General features: G+C 46.8%; 1 protein-coding gene across 3 annotated transcripts in view; it reads right to left on the bottom strand.

The window, feature by feature from the left end:
• MASP1 (MBL associated serine protease 1) overlaps nt 1-13,480 on the bottom strand; it is a 130,966-nt gene that overhangs the window by 32,364 nt on the left and 85,122 nt on the right. The window lies entirely within an intron of this gene.

The following is a 13,480-nucleotide window of genomic DNA, read 5'->3' as shown; positions in this document are numbered from 1 at the left end:
ATCGAGTCCAACCCCCTGCTCAATGCAGGAATCCACCCTAAAGCATCCCTGACAGATGGTTGTCCAGCTGCCTCTTGAAGGCCTCTAGTGTAGGAGAGCCCACGACCTCCCTAGGTAACTGATTCCATTGTCGTACTACTCTAACAGTCAGGAAGTTTTTCGTGATGTCCAGCTGGAATCTGGCTTCCTTTAACTTGAGCCCGTTATTCCGTGTCCTGCACTCCGGGAGGATCGAGAAGAGATCCTGGCCCTCCTCTGTGAGACAACCTTTTAAGTATTTGAAGAGTGCTCTCATGTCTCCCCTCAATCTTCTCCTCTCCAGGCTAAACATGCCCAGTTCTTTCAGTCTCTCCTCATAGGGCTTTGTTTCCAGACCCCTGATCATCCTGGTTGCCCTCCTCTGAACACGCTCCAGCTTGTCTGCGTCCTTCTTGAATTGTGGAGCCCAGAACTGGATGCAATACTCTAGATGAGGCCTAACCAGGGCCCAATAGAGAGGAACCAGTACCTCCCATGATTTGGAAGCTATACTTTTATTAATGCAGCCCAAAATAGCATTTGCCTTTCTTGCAGCCATATCACACTGTTGGCTCATATTCAGCTTGCGATGAGTTTGGGGTCTCCCCCACATGGCTCTCCAGAGAGGTCCCCAGTCTTTCCATTCTTTCCAAGTCCCATGTTCCTACCATGCTTGCTTGCCAAGGATTGAAAACATAACCACACTGCCCAAAAATATCCCTTGTCCATCTCTGCCCAGATTACTCAGGCAGAAACTAACAACTTGAAAGCTTCATTTGGGACAAACTACATTTCCCCCTGTAGTTCTGTGGTGGTTTTTCCAGACTGGTATTACTGCAAAGCAGCTGCAGTTGGGTTAGGGATGAATGGAAGACTGGACAGTACTAGGTTGGTCACCAGTACATCTAGGGGTGAGCATATTACCCCAACATTAAAATCACTCCACTGGCTGCCAATTCGTTTCCGGGCAAAGTGCAAAGTGTTGGTCATTACCTTTAAAGCCCTAAATGGTTTGGGTCCAGGTTACCTGCGGGATCGCCTTCTCCCTTACAGTCCGCCCCGCACACTCAGGTCCTCTGGGGAGAACTTACTTCAGTCAGCCAAGACTAGGCTGACATCAGTTTCCCAGAGGACCTTTTCTTCTTTCGCCCCTGGATTGTGGAATGGCCTGCTGGAGGAGATTCGTAAAATTAACTCTCTGTGTGATTTTAAGGCAGCCTTAAAGACTAGCCTTTTCCGGCAGGCCTACCCAGATTAATGTAAAATCAAGAATTTTTAAGATGTCTTGATTCCTGTTCTAATGTTGCTCCCCGCCTAGGGTGACCATATGAAAAGGAGGACAGGGCTCCTGTATCTTTAACAGTTGCATAGAAAAGGGAATTTCAGCAGGTGTCATTTGTATATATGGAGAACCTGGTGAAATTCCCTCTTCATCACAACCGTTAAAGGTGCAGGAGCTATACTAGAGAGACCAGATTTAAAAGAGGGCAGAGCACCTGCAGCTTTAACTGTTGTGATGAAGAGGGAATTTCACCGGGTTCCCCATATATACAAATAGCACCTGCTGAAATTCCCTTTTCAATACAACTGTTAAAGATACAGGAGCCCTGTCCTCATTTTCATATGGTCACCCTAGGTAATCCCCATGCCAAGGAGGGGATGTGAGGTTTCTGGCTGCCATCCAGATACTGGAGCCTCACCCCGCCCTCTTCCTGGCTTCCAGCAACCAAGCACAGGTCGCCATCCACCAGGAACGCCCCCCAGATCAACCATGGAGTGAGGCCAGATAGCGGAAGGGCCAAGGTAACTTCAATCCCACCAAAAAAGTTGGGGTAAGTCCCCAACTTTTGTACCATGCAGCTTTGTGGAAAAGTCCCATCATAGCTGCGAACATGCAGCTGCGTCATATAACTGACACAGTGCTGATTCATAGCCACTGTGGGGTTTTGAGTGTGTACAGACAGACAGTCCCTTGGACAGGACAAAGAGGACAGAGACATCAAATAAAGGGCTGTCTTCTGTAAAACAGGACAGACGGCCACTTTAGGCCTGGTGGAGTCCGTGCTTTGCATGGCAAAGGTCTCAGGTCTGATCCCTGGGATCTCCAGGTAGGACAAGAAAAGAATCCCAGCAGGTGATGGGAACGCCTCTATCGGCCCATACATGGAAAAGGTCTCGGGCAGTCTTTCAGGAGATCTAGCAAAGGTGCTGCATTTGGGAAGCCAGTAACGGTTTCGCTGATGGCAATTGGCAGCACATCCTTAAACAGTGGTTTGCTTCGCTTCTTTGTGTCACAGAGACCTTGTTCTGCTCTGAAATCCTCTCCAGGAAGGCCAAGTGCTCTGCTTTGAATGAGCTGAGCAAATACCATCATTCCTTCAAATTGAATGTGGCAGCTAAATTTATTCTCATTGATCTTATTTGATTCAATTTGTCCGCTTGATTCTAGTTACACAAGAGTCTTTGGTGTGTGTGTGTGTGTGTGTGTGTCTGTGTGTGTGTTTTGCAGAAAGAAACCATGGTTATTTCATTTTGGTTACACAATATTTTTCTTTTCTTTTCTTTCGTTTTGCAGAACTTACTCTCATATCAACCTCCCTCCACTTTAAGATCGTAGCAAGGGGATTTCTCTGCCCTCCTCCTCCCTGACTACACTCCCTAGTTAGCTTCTAGGCCAGGGAGTGGGGCCAAGATGGAGGAGGGGGTGGGGCCAAGATGGAGGAGGGGGTGGGGCCAAGATTGGGGAGGGGGTGGGGCCACAGAGGAAGCCCAAGCCTCTGCCGGATTTTTTTTGCAGCTGCTGCACCTGATGTTGTCAAGGTAAGGGGAGGGAGCAGGACACACAGGGTGATGTGCCAAATTTAGCACTGATCCTGGTTGGCCTTGGCTGGTTCTACACTCTGTCATATCGATATGATCTCATCGTGGTGGTGCTATACCCCCCTTGCACATTTATGCCTCGTAGCACACACAATGACGTCTTTTTGCAGCATTTGGGATAACACGGAATGGAAAGTGGGAAATGACGCTGAAAAAGCAGTATAGGGAACACGGCACCTGCCCCCAACAGTTATTTTGCGCAGTGCAAAATCGATAAAGAGCATGGGCGTTAATCTAGCCCTGGTCAATATGCCATGCTAATTCAGCCTTGAAACATTTAATTTGCTCCCAGTGTTTTGCCCGGAATCCTGTGCAACGTGGAACAGTTCCTCTGGAGAAACGTCCATACAGAAAGCCTCCCCTTAAGGCGGTAAGCCCTTTGCAGGAGGGGGACGTGTGCCAGTGGAAGATCCCCTGCTTTACCTACACGATCCCCTGGGTTCAATCCCTGGCATCTCCAGGTAGGGCCAGGAAAGAAAGACGCCCCTCCGAAACCCTGGAGAGCTATTGCTGCCATGTGTTGATAATGCAGGGCTACAAGGGTTAAATGGGTCCCACAGCCTGAAAACCACTGTTCCGATGAAGAGCAGGTGAGGGAAGGAAAGGTGTAAGAAACTCGGGAACTTGTGAGAGAAGAAGTGATGAGCAAAGAATTACATTAATTCATGACAAATGAATGCCTGTGTTAAGAGGGACTCAGCCTATTTTTAACCGGTTTCGGTTTCAGCTTGGATCAGGCAATGAAGGCTGGTAGGTTTCTTCTGGGAATTTCTGGGCCGTAGGGTGGCCACGTGTCCTCTTTTACAGAAGACCATCCTCTATTGGAAGGACGGCTTAAATAGGGCGACCATATGAAAAGGAGGACAGGGCTCCTGTATCTTTAACAGTAGGATGACCATATGAAAAGGAGGACAAGGCTCCTGTATCTGTAATGTAACTGTAATGTAGAAAAGGGAATTTCAGCAGGTGTCAATTGAAGAGGGTGGAATTCTCTCTTCATCAATGCAGTTAAAGCTGCAGAAGCCCTGCCCTCTTTTGTATCTGGCCACTCTACTATAGCTAGTGTAGCTTTAACTGTTGAGATGAAGAGGGAATTTCACCCACTTCAATTGACACCCGCTGTAATTCGCTGTTCTACATTACTGTTAAAGATACAGGAGCCCTGTCCTCCTTTTCATATGGTCACCCTATTTAACAGTTGCATAGAAAAGGGAATTTCAGCAGGTGCCCTTTGTATATATGGAGAACCTGGTGAAATGCCCTCTTCACCACAACAGTTAAAGCTGCAGCAGCTATACTAGAGTGACCAGATTTAAAAGAGGGCAGGGCACCTGCAGCTTTAACTGTTGTGAGGAAGAGGAAATTTCACCAGGTTCTCCATATATACAAATGAAACCTGCTGAACTTCCCTTTTCAATACAACTGTTATACAGGAGCCCTGTCCTCCTTTCCATAGGGTCACCCTAGCTTAAAGATAAAACAACAACAATAGAATTGCTGCCCATCCACAGTGAGCACCCGTACAGCAGACTCAACTGGCAGGCACATGGGTCATCCAGTCACAGTATACCACCCTACTTCGAGATGGACTTTCTCTTGAAATTATAATAATAATTATTTCAAAACTCACATCTATCTAGTTCAACCCTCCCTTAGGGTTCTGACTAAACACTGATTTTATTCTGGTGCCAAGAGAAAACATGGCTTTTTAACAAAGCTTTTAATGGTTAAATTCACTAAGATGGCACATTGTTTTAACTGGTTTAATGTTTTACTGCTTTTAAATTATATATTGTTTTAACTAGGTTCGTGGTTTAATTTATTTTTAGCTGTGTATATTTACTGTTTTATACTGTATGCTTTTATCTGTACCTGCCCGGACCTTAAGATCATCTACAGGGGCCCTTCTCTGTGAGCCCCTGCCAAAGGAAGTGAGGCAGGTGGCTACTAGCAGCAGGGCCTTCTCCGCTGTGGCACCCCGGTTGTGGAACGAGCTCCCCAGAGAGGTCCGCCTGGCGCCTACACTGTACTCCTTTCGTCGCCAGCTGAAGACCTTTTTATTCTCTCAGTATTTTAACACTTAATTTTAACTTAAATTTAAATTTTACTGTTCTAACTCTGTATTTTAATCTTATATCAATTTTGCTGCGTGGTTTTATCCTGGTTGTGCTTTTTATACTGTATTTTGTATTTGTGTTTTTAACCTGTTGGTTGTTTTATTATGGTTTTAATTTTTGTGAACTTCGGCTATTGGGCGGTATAAAAATGTAATAAACAAATAAATAAATAAATCTGTACGCCGCCCTGAGATCTTAATGATATACAGCAGGATATAAATGTTGTTGTTTTTAAAATAAAGCCTGGAGTGGATTCACCATCCCACTGACATTGGAGCCACCAGCCTCCACTGAATCCAGGGCATTCCTTTCAAATAACTGTCTTTAGGAGTAGGCTGTAAAATATCTTTGAAGGATTTTCAGTAGTTGGAATCCTGGGTTAATCCAAGACATTCGCAAACTGAATATGAGCCAACAGTGCGATATGGCTGCAAGAAAGGCCAATGCTATTTTGGGCTGCATTCATAGAATTATAGCTTCCAAATCACATGAGGTACTGGTTCCTCTCTATTTGGCCCTGGTTAGGCCTCCTCTAGAGTATTGCATCCAGTTCTGGGCTCCACAATTCAAGAAGGACTCAGACAAGCTGGAGCATGTTCAGAGGAGGGCAACCAGGATGATCAGGGGTCTGGAAACAAAGCCCTATGAAGAGAGACTGAAAGAACTGGGCATGTTTAGCCTGGAGAAGAGAAGATTGAGGGGAGACATGATAGCACTCTTCAAATACTTAAAAGGTTGTCACACAGAGGAGGGCCAGGATCTCTTCTCAATCCTCCCAGAGTGCAGGACACGGAATAACGGGCTCAAGTTAAAGGAAGCCAGATTCCGGCTGGACGTCAGGAAAAACTTCCTGACTGTTAGAGCAGTACAACAATGGAATCAGTTACCTAGGGAGATTGTGGGCTCTCGCTCTCCCACACTAGATTCATTCAAGAGGCAGCTGGACAACCATCTGTCAGGGATGCTTTAGGGTGGATTCCTGCATTGAGCAGGGTGTTGGACTCGATGGCCTTGTAGGCCCCTTCCAAATCTGCTATTCTATGATTCTATGATTTTGCTGCCTGAAGGTCTCTCTCACCCTGTGCACAGAAGCTGGGCAAGTCAAAGAATCATAGAATCATAGAATAGTAGAGTTGAAAGGGGCCTATAAGGCCATCAAGTCCAACCCCCTGCTCAGTGCAGGAATCCACCCTGCCTTCACCCAAAGCATAGTTGCCTATATAATCCATTGTCACCAGATATCGTGATGGCAATTAGCAAAGACTTTCTCCTTCCCTGGCAGCAGTATTCAGTGCCTGGATGTGCTTTCCGGTGTTATAGTTTTTCATCTGCCTCCTTGAAAAACATGACTAATTATGCCAAAGCTAAAAGAAAACAACATGTGGTTTAACTTTAATAACTGTCACGATGTTACATGAACCCCGGCCGATTTCGCTGTCCTTGCCCAAGTTTAGAGATGGTGTCAAACATGAAAGAGGGGAGAGTTTTGAAACTCAGAATTCCCAGCACCATTTTTTGCTGAGCCCAAAATCTCTCCGAAATCTGTCTGGCAGTCTACTCCTTTGGCCAGTTCCTCTGCCTTCTCAAGCAAACCTATTGGAGATGGCTGGTGGTGAGGAAGAAAGGTTGGTGACTAGGGTGACCATCTGGAAAGGAGGACCGGTCTCCTGTATCTTTAACAGTTGCATAGAAAAGGGAATTTCAGCAGGTGTCATTGGTGTGCATGCAGCACCTGGTGAAATCCCCTCTTCATCACAAGAGTAAAAGCTGCAGGAGCTATACTAGGGTGAGAAGATACAAAAGAGGGCAGGGCTCCTGCAGCTTTAACTGTTGTGATGAAGGGGGAATTTCACCAGGTGCTGCATGCATAAAAATGACACCTGCTGAAATTTCCTTTTCTTTGCAACTGTTAAGATACAGGAGCTCTGTCCTCCTTTCCAGATGGTCACCCTTTTGGTGACAGCAGACACCATGTAGGCATCCTTAAGGACTAGCATGCTCAGGTGCATCGATTGCCACTGGGGTGCATGGGAATTGCAGTTTTGCATGCCTCTTGGGATCCAAGGAGAACTATAAATCCTTTGCAACTCCTAGTAGGAAAGGATATTCCGGAACATTCTTCTACAAGGGGAACACTTGTGTCCTGCTTGTGGGTAGCTGGTCGACCGTTGGTTGTCCACCGTGTGAACAGAGTGCAGGATTAGATGGATCCTTGGTCTGATATAGCAGGGCTCTTCTACGATAGCAGCTATCACAGTATCAGCTGGCAATGAATTCTATGGGGCATTTGTGAAGAAAGATTTTCTTTCGTTTGTCCTGAACTTATTACCACTCAATTTCATTGAGGCCACAGCTAGACCTAACGTTTCTCCCTGGATCATCCAGGGGCCAAACCTGTTCATCTAGGTGACACACAGGGGATCCAGTGCTCAGGCAGGGGCGAACCCTGGATGATCACACAGAGGAGGGCCAGGATCTCTTCTCGATCCTCCCAGAGTGCAGGACACGGAATAACGGGCTCATGTTAAAGGGAGCCAGATTCCAGCTGGACATCAGGAAATACTTCCTGACTGTTAGAGCAGTACGACAATGGAACCAGTTACCTAGGGAGGTGGTGGGCTCTCCCACACTAGAGTCATTCAAGAGGCAGCTGGACAACCATCTGTCAGGGATGCTTTAGGGTGGATTCCTGCATTGAGCAGGGGGTTGGACTTGATGGCCTTGTAGGCCACTTCCAACTCTACTATTCTATGATTCTATGATCCCAGGATAAACCTTAGGTCTAGCTGTGGCCTGAGTGTCTCTGAATTCTGGATTCATCCCATGTTTATGCTGCTTTAAGGTTTACAGTGGTGACAGCCCTGAAATTCATCTGGTTAACATCTACATAGGCCGTAGCTAGACCTTAGGTTTATCCCAGGATTGTCCTGGGGTCAAACCTGTTCATCTAAGGCCATAGCTAGACCCACGATTGTCCTGGGGTCAAATCTGTTCATCTAAGTGCCACACAGGGCATCCAGCGCTCAGGCAGGGACGAACCCAGGATGATCCTGGGATAAACCTTAGGTCTAGCTACGGCCATAGCATCCCGCTCATTTGTGAAACCCGGATCTCCCATGCAGGGCAGATTGTTGAGAATACGCGAGAGAAGTAGACCCATTTTGTTAAAATAAAGTAGTGAATTTATTCCAGCATGTATTTCCCTGGAGAATATGGATCCTCACATGTTTTGGGAGGCGCGTAGGCGCCTTTGAGCTGAGAAAGAAATGTGCTATCTTTCCTTTCCTGTTGACAAGCTTATCTTGTCTTGCTTTACCCAATAGCAAACACAACTTGGGGAAGAACAAGAATGCTGGAAATGACAGGAAAGGCTGGGAAATCCAGGTCAGTTGATCACGTGGATTTCCAGAAGTAGAGAACTTCCATTGTGCAAGAGAGGGTGGTCAGAGACAGATAACTAGGACCAGTGTGCTGTTTGCCTTGATAAGGGTGTGTGTGTGTGTTGATTGGGGGAGGGAAAACCAAGCTAAATTGCTACATGGTGTCGTTCACCTTTGGACTGAAGAGTTAGCATACTTCTGAAATGGCCACAACGGTGGAAGAGAAGACTTTGGCCACAGCTAGACCGAAGGTTTATCCTGGGATCATCCAGGGTTTGCCCCTGCCTGAGGACTGGATCCCCTGTGTGTCACCTAGATGAACAGGTTTGACCCCTGGACGATACAGGGATAAACCTTAGGTCTAGCTATGGCCCCAGAGTGAGGATTAGTCATGGCAAATGGAACTGCAACAAAATATTGCAGCATAGTCTTGCCTCCTAACAGGGATTGCTCCTGTTCAGGGTCCCACCCACCCACCCAGCCATCACTTTGAATCAGGATATCCCATCCTCACCATGTCCTGTTTTTTTCTTTTTCAGCGGCCACTCGCTGTTCTGTGACTATTGAGCATGCACAACCTTGGTTGAGCTCTTTTGAGGTTGAGCACTTTTGCCAAGGCACAATCCTGTGGACGTTCAGACAGGAAAAAAGTCCCAGAATTCCCTAGCCAGAATGGCTGGCTGGAGAATGTTGGGAATTGTAGGACATTTTCTGTCTATATATGCTAGGGTGACCCTATGGAAAGGAGGACAGGGCTCCTGAATCTTGAACAGTTGTATTGAAAAGGGAATTTCAGCAGGTGTCATTTGTATATATGGGAAACCTGGGCCGGATCTACACTAGTCTTATAGCGTTGCTAGTGTCCCTTTCTAACGTGGTTCTCTGTATCGGTTCTCTGTATCACAGGGCACACTAGCGTGACTTACGTTTAGCTGTAACGTTACTGCAGGGTACATTGTTAAATCCTTTCCCTTGTTCTCCCTCTTCTCTGAGAGTAGCAGAGTTGCTGGGTTTGCTCCGCCCACTGCCTGCCTCATTCCCAGCCAGAAGTGCAGGGCAATAGTCATAAGCACACGCAAACCCCCTCCCAAAACATCTTAACACAAGTCCCAGGGAATTGCCTGAATGCATAGGAGGTAGCTGCTTTGCTGAAGCTAAGCAGGGTTGGGTTTGGATGGGAGACCAAATTGAAAAGTTTTAGCAGCAGCCCTATTTAAGCCCTACTGGTCATGAGTTTTGGACTGGGAGCAAGAGACCCTCGTTAATTTTCCTGCACGGAGCTACAGCGATCCTTTGAGCGCTCCTCAGCTCCTTTGCAAAGAGGGGGGAAATGTTAAAAAAAAATCAACCAATGACCCAATTCGATTCAAATTTGGTATTTGAATTACTGTGCCAATTTTGGTGCCTTTATCTATAAAGCTTACACAGATGTAAGCATTTGTTTAAAATCCTGCTCCTGCACCCACAGCAGCGGCTCGGGCGAATCTTTTGCAAAAGGAGCACAATTAAGGCAGGATGCCTGGGAGTACTTCACAATAGAAGCAGATTCTAAGGTGGAAAACTTCTGAGTCCTTTGCATGCAATTGTCCGTGATTGCACAGTATAACGCTGGTGTGATTTATCTGCTGTAGCAGATAAGATAGCAAACGGGGCGAAGGAAGGAGAACAGGAAGAGGGCGGAGCAAACCCAGCAGCTCTGCTACTCTCAGAGAAGAGGGAGAGGAGAATTACCGGTAGAACGAGGCACATGGATCTGTAGCCGCGCTGGAACTAAGAAATAGAACCTGTAAGTACAACTCATTTACAACGTTGGAGACCCAGGGTCACGTGACGCTGTGCGTCACAGTAACCCATTCAAAAACGTTAGAATAACATCAGTGTAGATTCCCACCTGGTGAAATTTCCTCTTCATTACAGCAGTTAAAGCTGCAGGAGCCCTGCCCTCTTTTAAATCTGGTCACTCTTGTAGAGCTCCTGCAGCTTTAACTGTGGCAATGAAGAGGGAATTTCAACAGGTTCCCCATATATACAAATGACACCTGCTGAAATTCCCTTTTCTATGCAACTGTTAAAGATGCAGGAGCCCTGTCCTCCTTTACATATGGTCACCCTAATATATGCATAGGACTGTGCCCTTAGTGTTTTTTTTTTTTAACCCACACACAAACACACCGATTTTTTTGAACTGTAAACTTCAGAATTGCCTCACGCATGCTGATACTCAGGGCTGGCCCAATACATTTTTTCTGCCAGAGGCAAAGAGTGAGAAGCAGCCCTCCATTCCACAGACAGGACTAGCAGTTGGATCTAATTTGGGCAGTTGTGACACAACAGCATCCTCCATTGGACGTGAGGTCAGCAAGCTTGCTTAGGGGGCACCGGGGAGGGCCACATGGCCCAGGCAATTCTGTAACAGAGGGGAAACAACTGAGTAGCTTAGGAGGACCAGATGGGTGGGAGTTGTCCCTGCAAACATCTGCTCTCTGCGTTGGCTACTTCTCATTACCGAATGGCCTGCAGTCCTGTTTGTTTCTCAGTGGCATCATTTTGGCGGCTATCTAGACCATTGTGCACCACCAGAGTTTGAAGCTCGAAGGAGTGATTGGCAGGAATGAAACCTTTACATTCATGACAATGAGCTGTTTCGCATGACACAAAAGCCCAGTGTGGGTTAATGAACCACCGAGGCGCTGTGGCGTGTGCCACCCACCATTATTAATAATATGCATAACTGTGGGTTGCCTTGACTTGTTGCGTCATCTGAACCCAGCTGCTGGGGTTTACATCCTCGTCTGGGTGCCTATTTGGAGGGAAGCTCAGAGGATGGCAACAAGGGAGGGAGTCTTTTCAGTGGCGGCCCCCAAGTTATGGAATGATCCCCTGATGATGTTCACCTAGCACCACATTATTATCCAGAGTGCAGGACACGGAATAATGGGCTCAAGTTAAAGGAAGCCAGATTCCAGCTGGACATCAGGAAAAACTTCCTGACTGTTAGAGCAGTACGACAATGGAACCAGTTACCTAGGGAGGTTGTGGGCTCTCCCACACTAGAGGCCTTCAAGAGGCAGCTGGACAACCCTCTGTCGGGGATGCTTTGGGGTGGATTCCTGCATTGAGCAGGGGGTTGGACTTGATGGCCTTGTAGGCCCCTTCCAACTCTGCTATTCTATGATTCTATGATCTTTTCAGCACCAGGTCAAGACTTTTCTCCTAGGCATTTAACAGCATATGCTGAGTTTTTAATTGACTCAGAATATATAGGTATTGTATGTAATCTGATTTTATGCTTTTTATGGTTTTAAATTTTGTATATTTGTTTTTAGTATTCCGTGTTTTAATCTTTGTAAACCACCCATGTAAACCATAGCTTTGGCTATGGGGCAGTATATAAATGCAAATAATAATAATAATAATAATAATAATAATAATAATAATAATAATAATAATGTGAAAGTTGTTTAACCCGCAAATAATCTGTCACCCGGTTTTGGGTGATATGACAAGCCATGGTGACCTCGTGGCATTCATAATGGAGGCTGGCATGTGTCACACCTTCTCACAGGTCAATCAACCCATGACAGGCTGTTGCGTCATAGGAACTGGCCCACTAAGGCCTTAGCTAGACTGGGCGAAATCCCAGGGCGAACCCCGGATCGTCCCTGTGCGTCCACATGACGCACAGTTGATCCCGGGATCAGGGAGGGATCATCCCTCCCTTGCCCCGGGATCTCACCCTCCACTTTGGGCCCACTTTTTCCACGGTCCTGGGTTCAGCTTGAGACCGTGGAATGTAAGGCCCGTTGCAGCGGCTTGACCCAGCTCTGCGTGATCCGGGAGCTGAGCCCATCGGGGGTAGGGTGGGGAGAGTGGGGAAATTAAGTTATTTTTTTTAAAAAAAACCCCTTACCTTTGTGCACGACTGTTCATGCGCTCCGTCTCCTTTAAAAATAAAAAATGGCGGGCGCAACGCCTCTCTTCCTGAGGTCATCGCGCCTCACGTGTAAACGGAGGAGGGATCTCGCGTTAATCACAATACGAGATCTTCCCTCCTCCATCCTAGATTATCAGGTAGGTCTAGCTAAGGCCAATGTCTTCAGGGCCAAGCAGGCAAGGGAAAGTGAGCATTACGTGCCAGCAATGGGCAGCCGCAGAAACAGCAAGTGATTTTGAGGGGCCAGGAAGGCTCCCCTAAGACTGATCATATGTTCCAATTGCTAATATTTTTAGCACAATTCCCGTCAGCGAGTAATCAGTGCCTCTACATATTTCCACACCAGGAGGCTGCGTTCATCATCGACACAGCCAAGGGGAACAGATGGGGCTACGATGTGTCGTGAAGGTTTGGGAGGCGGTGGCAATGTTTTTCTTCTTGACAAGTCCCCCGCGTATTCTTCCAGCGAGTGATTTGCTTTGCAAACTGAATGGAGGCGACATTTTCTTCTTTTTGTCATGAGCCAAGCAGATGGCTTATGCGTAATGGCGACTCCGCCACCACCTCCAGATGTCTGGTGGAAATTCCTAAGGCTGAAACCACGTGCCTTTTCAGGAGCCTTGATGATCACTTGGGAATCATAGAATAGCAGAGTTGGAAGTCACCTACAAGTTCATCGAGTCCAACCCCCTGCTCAATGCAGGAATCCACCCTAAAGCATCTCTGACAGATGGTTGTCCAGCTGCCTCTTGAAGGCCTCTAGTGTGGGAGAGCCCACAACCTCCCTAGGGAAGTGATTCCATTGTGGTACTGCTCTAACAGTCAGGAAGTTTTTCCTGATGTCCAGCTGGAATCTGGCTTCCTTTAACTTGAGCCCGTTATTCCGTGTCCTGCACTCTGGGAGGATTGAGAAGAGATCCTGGCCCTCCTCTGTGTGACAACCTTTCAAGTATTTGAAGAGTGCTCTCATGTCTCCCTTCCATCTTCTCTTCTCCAGGCTAAACATGCCCAGTTCTTTCAGTCTCTCTCCATAGGGCTTTGTTTCCAGACCCCTGATCATCCTGGTTGCCAAAGAAACTCATCTATATCAGGAAAAGAGCTTAAAATTTGAAAGACCCATTCTCAGGTGTATTTAGCTCTAAAGAAAAATA

Source organism: Elgaria multicarinata, chromosome 8 (assembly GCF_023053635.1).
Source record: "Elgaria multicarinata webbii isolate HBS135686 ecotype San Diego chromosome 8, rElgMul1.1.pri, whole genome shotgun sequence".
NCBI lineage: Eukaryota > Metazoa > Chordata > Lepidosauria > Squamata > Anguidae > Elgaria > Elgaria multicarinata.
This window is presented reverse-complemented; position numbering and strand designations above follow the sequence as displayed.